The sequence below is a fragment of the Carassius carassius genome, chromosome 17 (assembly GCF_963082965.1).
Source record: "Carassius carassius chromosome 17, fCarCar2.1, whole genome shotgun sequence".
Classification (NCBI taxonomy): Eukaryota; Metazoa; Chordata; class Actinopteri; order Cypriniformes; family Cyprinidae; genus Carassius; species Carassius carassius.
Window position 1 is genome coordinate 7816033 of NC_081771.1, and position 13376 is coordinate 7829408.

Sequence of the window (13376 nt, forward strand, 5' to 3'; positions counted from 1 at the left end):
AAATTTCTCTCAGACAAATAATAATGCAGGAAACCGATATGCGACGTGGCCAAGCCAACCCTGTGAATGTAAAACAACAGATCATTGATTTTAACTTGCTAGAATATAAGACTGCACATTAAAGGTGAGAAAACTTACCTATTATTCATCCAAAATGTAAATGTCACTAAAGCACTCTGATGTTACTAAAGAAAACATATGCTTTAAACATATTTTGCAGTATACCGAATGCATTCATATTTTATATGCCTTTAATCAATAATTTTGTGTGAAGAAAAATCTTGACATAAAGATGTTCTTAGGTTAAAAAGGAATTTCATTACTAAAATTTCACTGATGTCAATCATTATACTATATGACCTCAACATCCTGTGTCATTATTCAGTGTCAGAGGTTTGATGTACACTATATATAGAAGAAAAGTGACCTTGTCTATTAGCTCAAAAACTTCTGAAGGAAAGACATGAACATATCATTACAATTAATGAAAGACAGGAAAATAAAATCAAATAGAATTCTATTAAATTAAATATAATTTATTTTAATTCATTTTAATTAATTTCATTTCATGGGATTCAATGGTGGTTGCCTACAGGGCCAAGTAAAAAGAGCCTAGTCTAAAATATTGTCATATATATATAAATATATAGCCCTTCTTATTTCCAAAATGAATAATATGAGTAAAAGATAATCTAACAAAATATTGTAAAAAAAAATATATATATATATATATTATGACAATTTATCTGCAGTCAAATATTATTAAACAATGACTAAAAACAATGATTTACTGGCCCCTTAAAAAATAAAACAATATAAAAATAAAAGGAAATGAAAGGAAGACAATAAAATCTTTTCACGTCTTCGGTTTAACAATTTACATTCATGTACCTTGGGCAGGCCTAGTTGTTGCACGGTGTGGCCCCAAACAACGAAATAATTCTGTGTGCTGTTGTTGCATTCTTCACATCAAAAGCACTTTTAATAAGGCCATTATAAATACATCAGAAAAATCTACTCTGATATTCAGCAAACAAGTCAATCCAGGATGCCCACCATTCACTGCTCTTTTACAGGGGTATTGCGTCTCTTCATCTAAGACTGAGAGATATATAATGAAGGCCAGCGTACTAGATTTCAGGTTCCCACTGTGTTCAAAGATGCCTGTCATATCAAAAATACTTTATAATGGAAATAAAGGTAATCTTTCCATCCCTTTGAAATAGAACTCAGCCATTCTTTTCCTTTTGGGTGAAAGCAAAGAAAACAGGAGATTTAGGGCTGGAAGGAGGGGATCAAACGGAAGTACGAAGCTCGAGGAGAGGTATGGTCCTCTTACAGGTCAGAGCAATTGGCTGAAGAGGTGTTTGACATTGAAATGATTGCACGGTGTGTGCTTTTTGTGCGTGAGTGTGTTTTGATCAATGCCTGTGCTTCATCCAAGCATAGTGTTTTGTGGAAATACTGTTAACACAAGAGTCTTCTTCTACACGTTTGCTCTCAATGTCAGAAGCTCAAGCGTTGACTGCTGACAAACCCATAAGAGGGCCTTTTGATTCCAGACCTGGAGTGATGCACTTATCTCCTTTACTCAGCCAGAGCCTCTCTGAAGTCACACATCACGCCTTATATTCTCATGATTTATTAAGCACCTGTGGTGGGCTGTACATAGACCTTGCCTACGGAGATCAAGTCTGCTCTTTGTATCCCTTTCTTCCTTTTTATCCACTTTCCTAATCTGTCTTTGTGTAGCTTAGCACGTGTTTTTAACATTAGGCCATGGGGAGCATCTAGCTCCATGCAGTTTCATTACAATGCAATATTTATAGGAGAATGGTGGACGCCATGGAGCAGTGCACTCTAAAAGCATCTTCATGCAGCAAAGCCTCATGGGAAATAGACGTGTGACTTATCTGTGACTCTAAGCAACCATTTATTAAAGTAATGAATGAAGAAAGAGTGAACAAGAAAAGGAAACAAATTTCCATCATATTTTATACACTACTGGTCAAAGTTTGGAATCATTTATACATTTTATTGTTTTTGAAAAACTGTTATGTTCATGCTTTGATCACTTGATAAAAAATAATAATAATAATAATATTTTGAAATAATTTTTACACTTAATTAAATAAAACCTCTTTTCTATTTGAATATATTTTTGAATGTTTTTTTTATCAATGTAGCAATCGGTATTTGCTGTATAGTATTTTTATATAATTTTTATTTTATTTTATTTTGATCAATAGAAAAACAAGCATTTATTTGAAATAGAAATATTTTGTAAAATTATTAATATCTTTACTGTCACTTTTGATCAATGTAATGCATTCTTGCAATACAAAAAAATAATAATACATTTTAGGCAGCAAAGGGTTGCTGAAATTCAGTTTAACCAATAAATTACACCATAAAATATATTAAAATAAAAATTTCTAAATTCCTAAATTCTAATAATATTACTGCTTTTACTGTATTTTAGATCATATTGATGCAGCCTTGGTGAAAATAAGATTTTAATTTTAGAGGGAAAAAAATCATAAACTATATAGTTATTATATAACTATTATGGCTGTCAATCAAGTAAATTCAATTGAATTAATTATAAATTAATAATAATATAGATGATAAATGAAAGTAAAAATATTTGAATAATTCTATATTATAAAAGTATTATTATTCTAATATTTAAGGCAAGGCAAGTTTATTTATATAGCACATTTCGTACACAATGGTAATTCAAAGTGCTTTACATAAAAGAAAGTAAAATAATAATGAAGAAAAATAATAACAAGAATAAAACAAGCAATTTTAAAACTTTTAAAATTATTAAAATATTTACTTATTTAAAATGAATTTAAAACCGTTAGAAAATGATTTTACATAAAAAATAAAAAAACAGTGAAAATATAGTGCAATCATTTCGGACATTGCACAGTGCTCATTCAATAAATGCACAGCTAGATTTAAATGTGACTAGTGTTTTAGCACATCTGTTAGTTAGTTAAATGTATTTGAATAAGATTAATAGTTCTCATATTGACTATCAAATAAACAAATTTGAATTATTTACATAATTATCCAAATAACAAAGGAATTATATATGCTAAGAAAAGATCTAATACAAACTAAATTTTTTAGATTATAGATAATTTAGATTATTTTGGCAGAAAGTGATGTCTAATAACCATGCTTAGATAACTATTTCATGCAGTCTAAAAAATAAGGGTTAAATCCCTTTTGTGTGGCCTGCAGTGTCTCCAGGACAAACACTTAGTATGCTTTGAACTCCAAGACATCATTGGAGAGTGTGTTTAAACAGCAATTCAATTTCAACGTAGCACCCTTTAGTACATTTGAGAAAGCAAACTAATAAAGTCTTAGAGACGCATGATGTCACTGGACACTTGGTGTTACACAATATCTCAAAGGCAAATTTTAATATGTAATAATGTGTTTGTGGTGGGTTATTGTGATTCCAGGCCCCTGCGGGGGTGATATGGGTTTATTGACTTCCTGTGATGTTTTCTTCTTGGCCCTCGGTTAATTGAGCAGGTTTGCTGTGCAGGAGAGCAGGTGTGCTTGGGAGGCTTAGAATTAAAGCGAATCTGCATTCATCTGATCACAGTCTACACAACATCTGCAATGCACTGATGACGTTCATGTATTTTCCTATTGAATTGCTGAATTGCATTTTTTAAACTAAAGAAATAAAAAAATGGTTGAACTCAGATGAGTGGCTGGCTGTAGATCTGTGAAGAGGGAATCATTTTCTCTTTTATCCCCATAAAAATGCCAAAATCTGAAAAACAGGATATTCCAACAGAATAGTGCCAACGAACATCGAAAGATGTTCGAAACATGACTCATATATTATAAAAACCCATCCAGGCCAAAAGAGCAAGGAAGAACAAAGGGTCCAGTACAGGTTACCTTATTGGTTGTTTACAAAAATAAAACAGGTCCAGCGTGGTGAGAGTATTGATTTTCCTGCCAAAACATAATCTTGTTTTGCCATTGTAATTCTGATGTTGACATCAGAACACGCTGCTTTCCACCCAAATGCTGCCAAGTAATGGTGTTTACCCCCGATTGGCTGATAGTCACCATGACAATTTACACCACAATTAGAAAAGCATAATCCCACCTTCAAACATGTGCGCAGTTAATCACCTCAGCAGAGAGGAAGAGCAAGAAAAAGAGAAAAAGTTTACGGCCACAGTTCAAAACTACGTTTTTTTTTTTTTTACAGTAACATAAAATTATCCAATGCAGCTGTCAGAACTAGCCCACGTGACCCTAAATTACATGCCTGATATGGAGCTAAATATTTGAGAACTGCTGTAAGGGAAAAGATCAAATCTTGCCATAACTCTCAACAGAGAGATAAATATGATTCTGCCTATCTTCGTTTATCAATCTGTGTAATTTTTTAGCCATTCTTTCTGCAAGCTATGCCAGTAATTGACGACATCTTTATGAGAGAGTTATGTAATCATGAATTCATTAAGAATGATTCATTAAGAAGAAAAAAAATAATGATTTAGGAGTCAAACACCACTACTGTAATGTTTAACAGTTTTGTTTGGAACTATTTTCATTTGCAGAATAAAAACAGACAAAGGGCTTTTCACACAAGGTCAATATAAGTATAACGATAACAAAAAACTTTGTAATTATGAATTATTAAAAATTAGAAAGACATTTCAGAATCCACCTGATATGTGGATGCTAATATAGTTACATTACAATTATAGTTTTCTTTATAGTTATCATTCTTGGTGTGAACTGGCCTTTAACTAAGTTATTCAGTATATACATTGTTTATTCAATTATTATATAAAAGCAATATCACACTTGCAAATGTGCATTTTCATGTTTGGCTTACATATAATATCAGGTAAAAAAAAAAAAAAAAGATTAATTAATAAATTAATACGCTGTCAAATAAGAACATACCATTCTGCAGATAATAATTTGTTCCAAAGTAGAACAACAATATAGCCGGTACAAAAGCCAATTATGTAATTTCTGTAAACACTTCCTTATGCTTAAATTTTTCACACAGTATAAATTAAACATGAAATGATACAGCTGTCTTTATATTTTTGGAAATGCTCCCTCCAAAGGAGCATCATATTTGCAGTATTTGAGATCAAACAGTTTAAAAACCTCTGCTCCACACCTATATTTTAAGCGGACTTGGTATAAAGATTGCTTCTCTGCACACAAATTTGTAAAACCACCTTCAGACTAACCAAACGAACCAAACTCAGCAGACAAACAGACTTGGGTGAGCACCAAAAACCCCAGTGTGAAAGCACCATTAGACATGTTTCGGATGAGAGGTCTTGCAGAGTAAATAAATAATTGGTGACTCTGCCAAAGAAGCATTCCATAAACTGCTGTCAGTTTCTCTGACAGCGTGCTAGCTTGATCACTCAAACACATTTCTAGCCTTAGCACAGGCTTTCCTCATGACAAAACAACAGGAAAGGAAAAAGAAAAGCCGAGCCCCCATTCCCCAAAAGCCCACCACAGATGCCATTTACTCTCCCCCTCTGCCCGTGTTAACAGAAAAACTTCATTTGGCATGTATTGTTAAAATTTTTATTAATGGCAATTTGTGTCACTCTGACAGGCCTCTTCTGGAGAAAACATCCAGGCCTTGTACAAATCTATCACTCAAGTTGTCAGAAAAATTTGTTCTCATGCAATATGGATAGGTTGTGTGCTGGCCGAGATCGAGCGAGAGAAAGCAAGAGAAAGACGGGATCTGTGTTCAGAGACTTCTCCATAAAAGAGGTCATGCTGCTCGTATCGGGAAACCTCAATCACAAACAAATGTTTTATTTAGAGTACTTAAGTGTTGTTTACTTGCCGCTTGCTCTCTCTTTATCTCCCTTGCTTTCTTTCGATCTCTACGCATCCGTCTCTCATCCCATGGTGCCTTTCAGTTTGTTTTTAACTACCGGAGACATATAAAATGATGATAAACTCATGTTGACAAAGCCCTCATCTATATCCTTGAGGAGAGGAGGGATAAAAGCCACCTAAAGTCAATCCTCACACTCAAATAAAGCAACTATCCTGATATTTCTATTAAATATCCTTTAGTATATAGCTTAATCCATTACACTGAAATGCTTTATTACTTCACTTTAAGATTAGTATTCCTGAAGGGATTCTGGATAATATTAACCAAATATTTTTTTATATATATCATTTGGAAGGACCTGACTGTTAACCAAAGTATGACATTTCAAACTAATAGCATTTTAATAGAATATTTTATTGAGCATATAGACAAAAAAAAAAAACATTTTTTTTTTTTTTTTTTCGTTTGATTTTGTGTTTTTTTTTTTTTTTGAGTATGATATTTGATACATCAGCCTTGGGCTCATATATGCTCAAGGAGGGAAAATGCCTGAATTGTATTTATTGTATTATATCATATGCGGTTTGGCACAGTTGCTAATATTTATATGACTGAAAAGTAAAACGCAATTCTGATAGCTTGTAATGTACATCAATGACATTTCTATAGCCGATTTACATAAAATGCATATAAATATCAGTTGTCACTCTATATCTACCAATATGTCTGAGTAAGATGATATATAAATGCTTACATTTATGAAATCTGTCTTTTTATTGTGGTGGGTGGGGGTTTGGGGCAAAACATATAATGAAATACGATGATGACTGGGAGATATACATACAGTATACAAATAAACATTCCTCAAAATTTTATGTATCGTACTTAAAATTCTTATGTTTACTTTATAAAATCAGTAAAGATTTAACAGCATGGACATGCTTTTAATTATACTAAATTTTTCTTGCAAAAAAATAAAAAGTGTGATCCACCTCTCAGACAAAAGAATGTGTGTAGACAATTGTGTATAGCAGGTTTTTCGGCAAAGTTTGGATCATGTTGATAATTAAGAGGCCTTAGAATTTTGTATATCAATTACAGTAGCCTACAGGCTTTATAGGGATAATGCTTCATCTGCTGTCGAGCAAGGGATTCTGGGTAATATTAGCCAACCACTTCGAAATTCCACCAAAATATACCACATAGGCATCTTTTTAAATGCTTTTTTTTTTAAGTACATGATTTGGAAATCCAGATCCTGACTATTTATATTGAGACTAGAAAACCATATTACAGAAAAGATAAATAAACAGATATTGGCTTATTATAAAGATGCACTGTGTAAAAGCTTTTAATCAAGTATTAATTTAGCTCTTTTTATTTTCTCTGTTTTTGTATAAATTTTCACTCCAAGTGGTTGACCAGCAGTGACAAGAGTGACAACATGAATACCCACTAAACAAAGGAGACACTTGTATAAGAAAATACAATGACAAACAATGGATTGTAATTATATGACATCAAGCACAAGCTTATGGGCCGAGAAGCAGAAATAGAAGCACAGAGACTCTCCTCCTCAGAAGAGGTCATTAATCATGGAAATGTGGCTGTGGTTATGCTCTCCTCTCATGGAGTGACATATCGCTGTTCTTCCTGCTTTCTTTAATTGTGGCCACTCTCCCTGCTGGGCCAATTGGCTGCAGGGCTGATGGACAGGGGAGGCAGGGCTCTGGCGGTCAGCCCAAGCGTTGTTTCTTTCTTTATCTGACCATAAACAGCATCCCCAACTACCAACACACATGCATAGTGTAGCAGTATCACTCTCAGATAAAGGTCTAAGTCCTACTTTCAATGCTGTTATTCTCTGTGATTCTCTTTGCAACAGAGAACAATTTGGAGAACAATTTTCTCCATCTTTTATGTTACCCTGAGTGTTCAGCAACTTGAGCCAATGACGAACAAGCTCTTTCACACAGTTTATACAGCTCCAAAGAGAACAAAAAGCACCATAAAAGTATGGTTTTAACTCCAGCACTATATTACCAATCTTCTGAAGTCATTTGACTGCATGATGTAGTGAACTGGACAAACAGTTGATATTCACAAGTTCTATCTAAAATAATAATAATAATCTAATAAATAATAATCTAAAACATTATTGGTTTATGCGTGTCTTTTGACATCGACAAATCAAAGTGTCTAATAACGTCATATTTGAGGGAATTTTTCAGTAAATAATGCTTCAGAAAATGGAAATATGCTGCAATATTATATAATAATAATAAAAAGATAGACAGACAGACAGACAGACAGATAGACAGATAGATAGATAGATAGATAGATAGATAGATAGATAGATAGATAGATAATAGCTTTGATTGTAATAATATAATAATAAAAAAATAATATAAATAGATAAACCAGCCTTCTAGATGATTTATTCTGATATATTTGTGTGTACTGGTGACATGGACAGTCTACATTATATACACTGTAACACATGTGAGAGTTCATAATCAATAACTTTGTCAATACAGTGTGTCTAAGTGCGGAATTATAGGAGAGAGATATAGCAGGAGGGAAAGAGAGACACATATCATTCGATCAGGACGTTCTGAGAGTTATTTACAAGCACATCCCACTGCTGGGATCATTTTAACACTGCATCATTTTAACAGTGACTGAAGTCCGTCTCCCAAAGCAGTGGGGGCATCTTTACCCTTAGGGCAAAAAACATCATTTACATTATTATTGTTTGAATTCTCTTTTTTCCTTACCGTTCTCCCTCCTTCTCTCCGTTAATTCAAAGGAATCATATTTATATGCCTATCCTATTGAGTGTATAATTTCTATAGAGCTTGCATATGCAAATAAGAAGGGGTTTCAAAAACCAGAAAACACATAGCCTACGTGCAATTATGTAAATTGTATTTTGTTATTCATGCAGTTATTCGCTTGCATATTCGGTCATGCATTAATTTGTGGTATTAATGCCTAGTAGAGCTGTAACAGAGGGCTGTAGGGCTCTCTTCACAGGATCATACACTGAGACAATAGACTGATGCACTCACACTGCACAGAAAGCTGATAACCTGACTGGCTGCTTTTGACTAAAAGAAAGAAGAAAATGTTGTCTTAAAAGTCACACAGGCTCACAACAGAGGAGGAAACAACAGAAAAGCATGGTTTTCTTTCTCTTATTGGAAAGATATGGAAATGTCCACATCTGGCATTAAACAGTGTTATTCTCAAAAATGTAAACCGTTTTTGGAGGAGGCACCTGCTGGTCCTCATATAACTGTGAAAAAAAATGTCTGAGCTTATCATTATTCTTATTTGCCTGAGAAAAAAAACATTGAACTTTCTTTAAAAAAAATAAAAAAAAATCTCTAAAATGCTATAATAGTATACAAATGAGAATGCATTTATTTTCAACACAAAGCACTTTAACTTCACCGGTTTCCCTTAACATGTTTTAATCCTTCTTTCTGCAGTACGATTCGGTTTTAGTCCTTTCTTCAGTTCACTTTGTTTCTGGATTCCCTGTACGCTCTCCCATCTGAGCGAGCCACAGCATGCTCTATGTTTAGCTAAACTGCGTAACAAATTCAAGAGAATAGCTGCAGTCAAAGACACACCGCAGACTCCCAGCAGAAAAATAATCTTTCATAATTTATGATGCCACATGGGCCCTGACACCGTAGTCTGCTAAAACCCAAGAACATCTCAGTAAAAGTGTAGTGAATCAAATTTGATGTTTACAAAAATCCTAATTTATTAATTTGTTTATATATTTATAGATAATAAAACAATGTAATGTATTATTCACTACTGAAAAAAAAAATCTAAAAAGCATTACACTGATGGTCAAATATGAAAGCATATAAAACAACACTTTAAAATATTTTGTCTGTAGAAATAATTTTCTAAATGCTGTCGACAGAGGACTAATGTCGGCATATCATCAATAACACTGGTGTGCCTTTTCTGAAATGACAGCTTTAATTTCTTTATGCTTCTAAAACTAACCTATAACAAAGCTTCAGAAACTTGGAAATACATTTAGAAATTTTCTATGGTAATCAACAGTATGCCACAAATATGCTTGTTTTGAATGCAAAAAAAAAGATCTTTTACATATAAAAACTGCTTTAACCTCTCCGCACATTCAGTGGAATTACTATAGAATTATTTATAGATTTATTCTATAGACCCATATGATTTGCTAATAATGTTGTTCTAAAGATGCTTCAGAGATCCTAACATCCTAATGAAGCTAAGAAATCACCCATCAACTGCTGTGAGATTTCCAGTATGATATGAACTAACGCTGATGGAGAGAAAAGAATAGCATGATATTGTAAAGTATCAGATGATATTACTGACTGTCTAATATTGCTTATGCTCACATGGATATCTAAATTGCAATGACTCCATTCCATGAGCTTAATGATGGCCGAGGCCGCCTGTACTTCACTTATGGAATAGATTGAATTACTCCCTCTCTCGCTCTCCAGCACTCATCCACACATAAACACCCTTCTCACCTCGTTTAAGCACCACACAGTCATATAGATCATTTAATCTTAGAGATAATGACCAAGAGGGAGAAATCGCAATGAGCTTGCGTTTCATTAGAAGAATTCCTTTAATTGCGTCTCTCTCTCTCTAGCTCATCCTTCTGTCCTACTTTGTGGAATCAGCAACAATGAGCTAAGGGTTCACGCACACGCTGGGTTTATTATTTAGAGTCTCAAGGAGAGCGACACTTGGGCTAAATTGCAATCTTCCTCGATGCAATGAGGGGCATGTTGAGTGTTCTACCTCAGAGATTGTGGACAAGTTAAACAGTTGAGCATTTGGTTGGTTTCCACCAGTTGGGTCCCAAATCGTACATCCAAAGCGTAGCCCTTTCACTTTATTACACTGTTTTGTTTTAGCAGAAATTTTCTTGCTAGCCTTCTGCTAATATGCGTAAAGCTTAGCAGGTTTATCTGTTAGCCTTATGCTAAGCTATTGGGCTGATTAGTTAAACTGAAAACACACAGAAAGAAATGTCCATCTAAAACAGTAAAGTTGTTATTTACAACTATTTTGCTATCAAAAGCATGCGGCTTGCAATATCTAGAAGCTATTTTACAATATATGAGTCAGTTATCGTGGGAAGTCGTGGCCTAATGGTTAGAGAGGCGGACTCCCAATCGAAAGGTTGTGAGTTCGAGTCCCGGGCCGGCAGGAATTGTGGGTGGGGGAAGTGCATGTACAGTTCTCTCTCCACCTTCAATACCACGACTTAGGTGCCCTTGAGCAAGGCATCGAACCCCCAACTGCTCCCCGGGCGCCGCAGCATAAATGGCTGCCCACTGCTCCGGGTGTATGCTCACAGTGTGTGTGTGTGTTCACTGCTCTGTGTGTGTGCATTTCGGATGGGTTAAATGCAGAGCACAAATTCTGAGTATGGGTCACCATACTTGGCTGAATGTCACTTCACTTTCACTTTCACTTTTTATGTCATCGTTCAGCTCTCAAGTCAGTGGAAGCAAATCTTGCTATTATCTTTTTTGTGGATCAGGGCTATCCGTTAGGAGAGAGTGAGAGCGAAAAAAAAAAAGCCTGGAGCACAGCACAACTTTTATGGTTCTTCAGATATACACAGTTACCTGATGTCATAATAAAACTACAAGAGTTATAAAGCTTCATATAAACTTGCTGTTCCAGAGAGCATTCTGTACACATAGTGAAACTAAACCATACACAAAACTAACCACATAAAAATATACATGAGGGGGTCGTGATTTAATATGACCCGTTCTAAATTAACGGGTTGGTACGGTTTAAGAAAAACAAATTGAAAGTAAAAACAATCCAGGAAAGTTTAAACCAGGACGAATGACCAAATTGTCTTACCTCATCATGTTCAAAAGGCTTGAGCATCACTGTAGACACTCGACAGTTCACCCAAAAATACAAATTCTGTAATTATTTCACTAGTAAGCTATTATTGTTCCCATGGAACACTTTTTTTTCTTTACATAGCTCTTTTCGGTGCAACTACAATTCACAGTGACAATGTCTGTAAAGCTCTGAAAAGGAAAAAAGGCATAATCCAACACTGTGTGTGATATTTCATGTGTCTTCGAAAGCCATATTATAGCTCTGAATGAGGAATAGTATAAAATTTAAGTCGTTCTTTATGAAAATATTTTGTGCTCTTTTGGAAAAATAATAGTATACAGGTTTAGAACAGGCATAAGACTGAATTTTCCCTTCGCATATTTGAACAACAAAATATATTGCATGCTCTCAGTGTTTGCAGTTAACATAAACTGATTTCTTCAATAAATCTGTTATAACAATAAAACTACACCACTATTAACTAAATCCAGTGGTTTGCTGGCATGTATTTCAGATAAATACATTAGCATCTTTTTCTCCCCCATGCAGCTCCACAAGGTGAGTTCTTATCTTCCGCCTTCAAACTGTGACTGAACACTATTGATCTAGAGCATGTTGTCATTCAAATGATAATTAGGACTAGGTTATAGGTCAGGCTAAGATCCGCTTGAACATCTGGATGAGAGTTCCTCAAGGACAATGCAAGCAGCAGGACTTCTGAACCTCTCCAAGTCGTGGTCCATTATACAAATTATCTAATTAATTCCAACACTCCGATGCGCGCCAGCTCACTGGCCACCAAACCAGGGAGAAAGTACTACTATGAGAAAAAAATGACACAGAGATGGAAATTTTCCTTTTACATGTTTTTATTATCTGTTGGTGAAATGTATAGTTCTACTGCCATGGAGCAGGAAGTCAATAGAGACATCTACAATAATCAATTTAGTAGTTTGCCTTGTTTGTCTGGAAATTATTTCAAGAAGTTAGCCCTATTAAAACTAGTTTATAATTGTGAAATATCACCCTGACAGAAAAAGAAAAAAAAAAACTTTGTTTTGCCATGATGACAACATCACTTATTCAAAAATTAAAAAATAGGCAAACCCGCTGACTAAAATCATCCCTGCATGCACTGCAAAATGAAAAGAAAGGAAATAGGTGGCTTAATCAACATAGGTTTAAATGTGGATAAAATTAGGCACTGCTTAACTCTCATCATAAATTATACCTATTTATGTTTTTTAAAGAAACATATTTTAAGCAAAGCAATCTTTCATTCCACTATAGTGTATGGAAGACAATAAACAAACTGAAATGCAAACTAATTGTGAATGAAAACACTGAACCTTTTTTGCAAATTTACCACGTCCTGATAAGCATTAAAACACATCTGTGGACAGGAAAAAACAGGCTAGTGTTTGCAGGTGACGATTGCCAAATAGAGATAGTTGCCTTTAAATGCATGTCTGTGTGTGTCAAGTGTGGGCTGTGGACACTGGCGGAAAGGTCTTATCAGACTTTATGTGAACATATTGTTTGCATGGTATGATGTAAATGAACGAACTAAACTGTTTTTGATCCCGGCATGCAAATACACAAG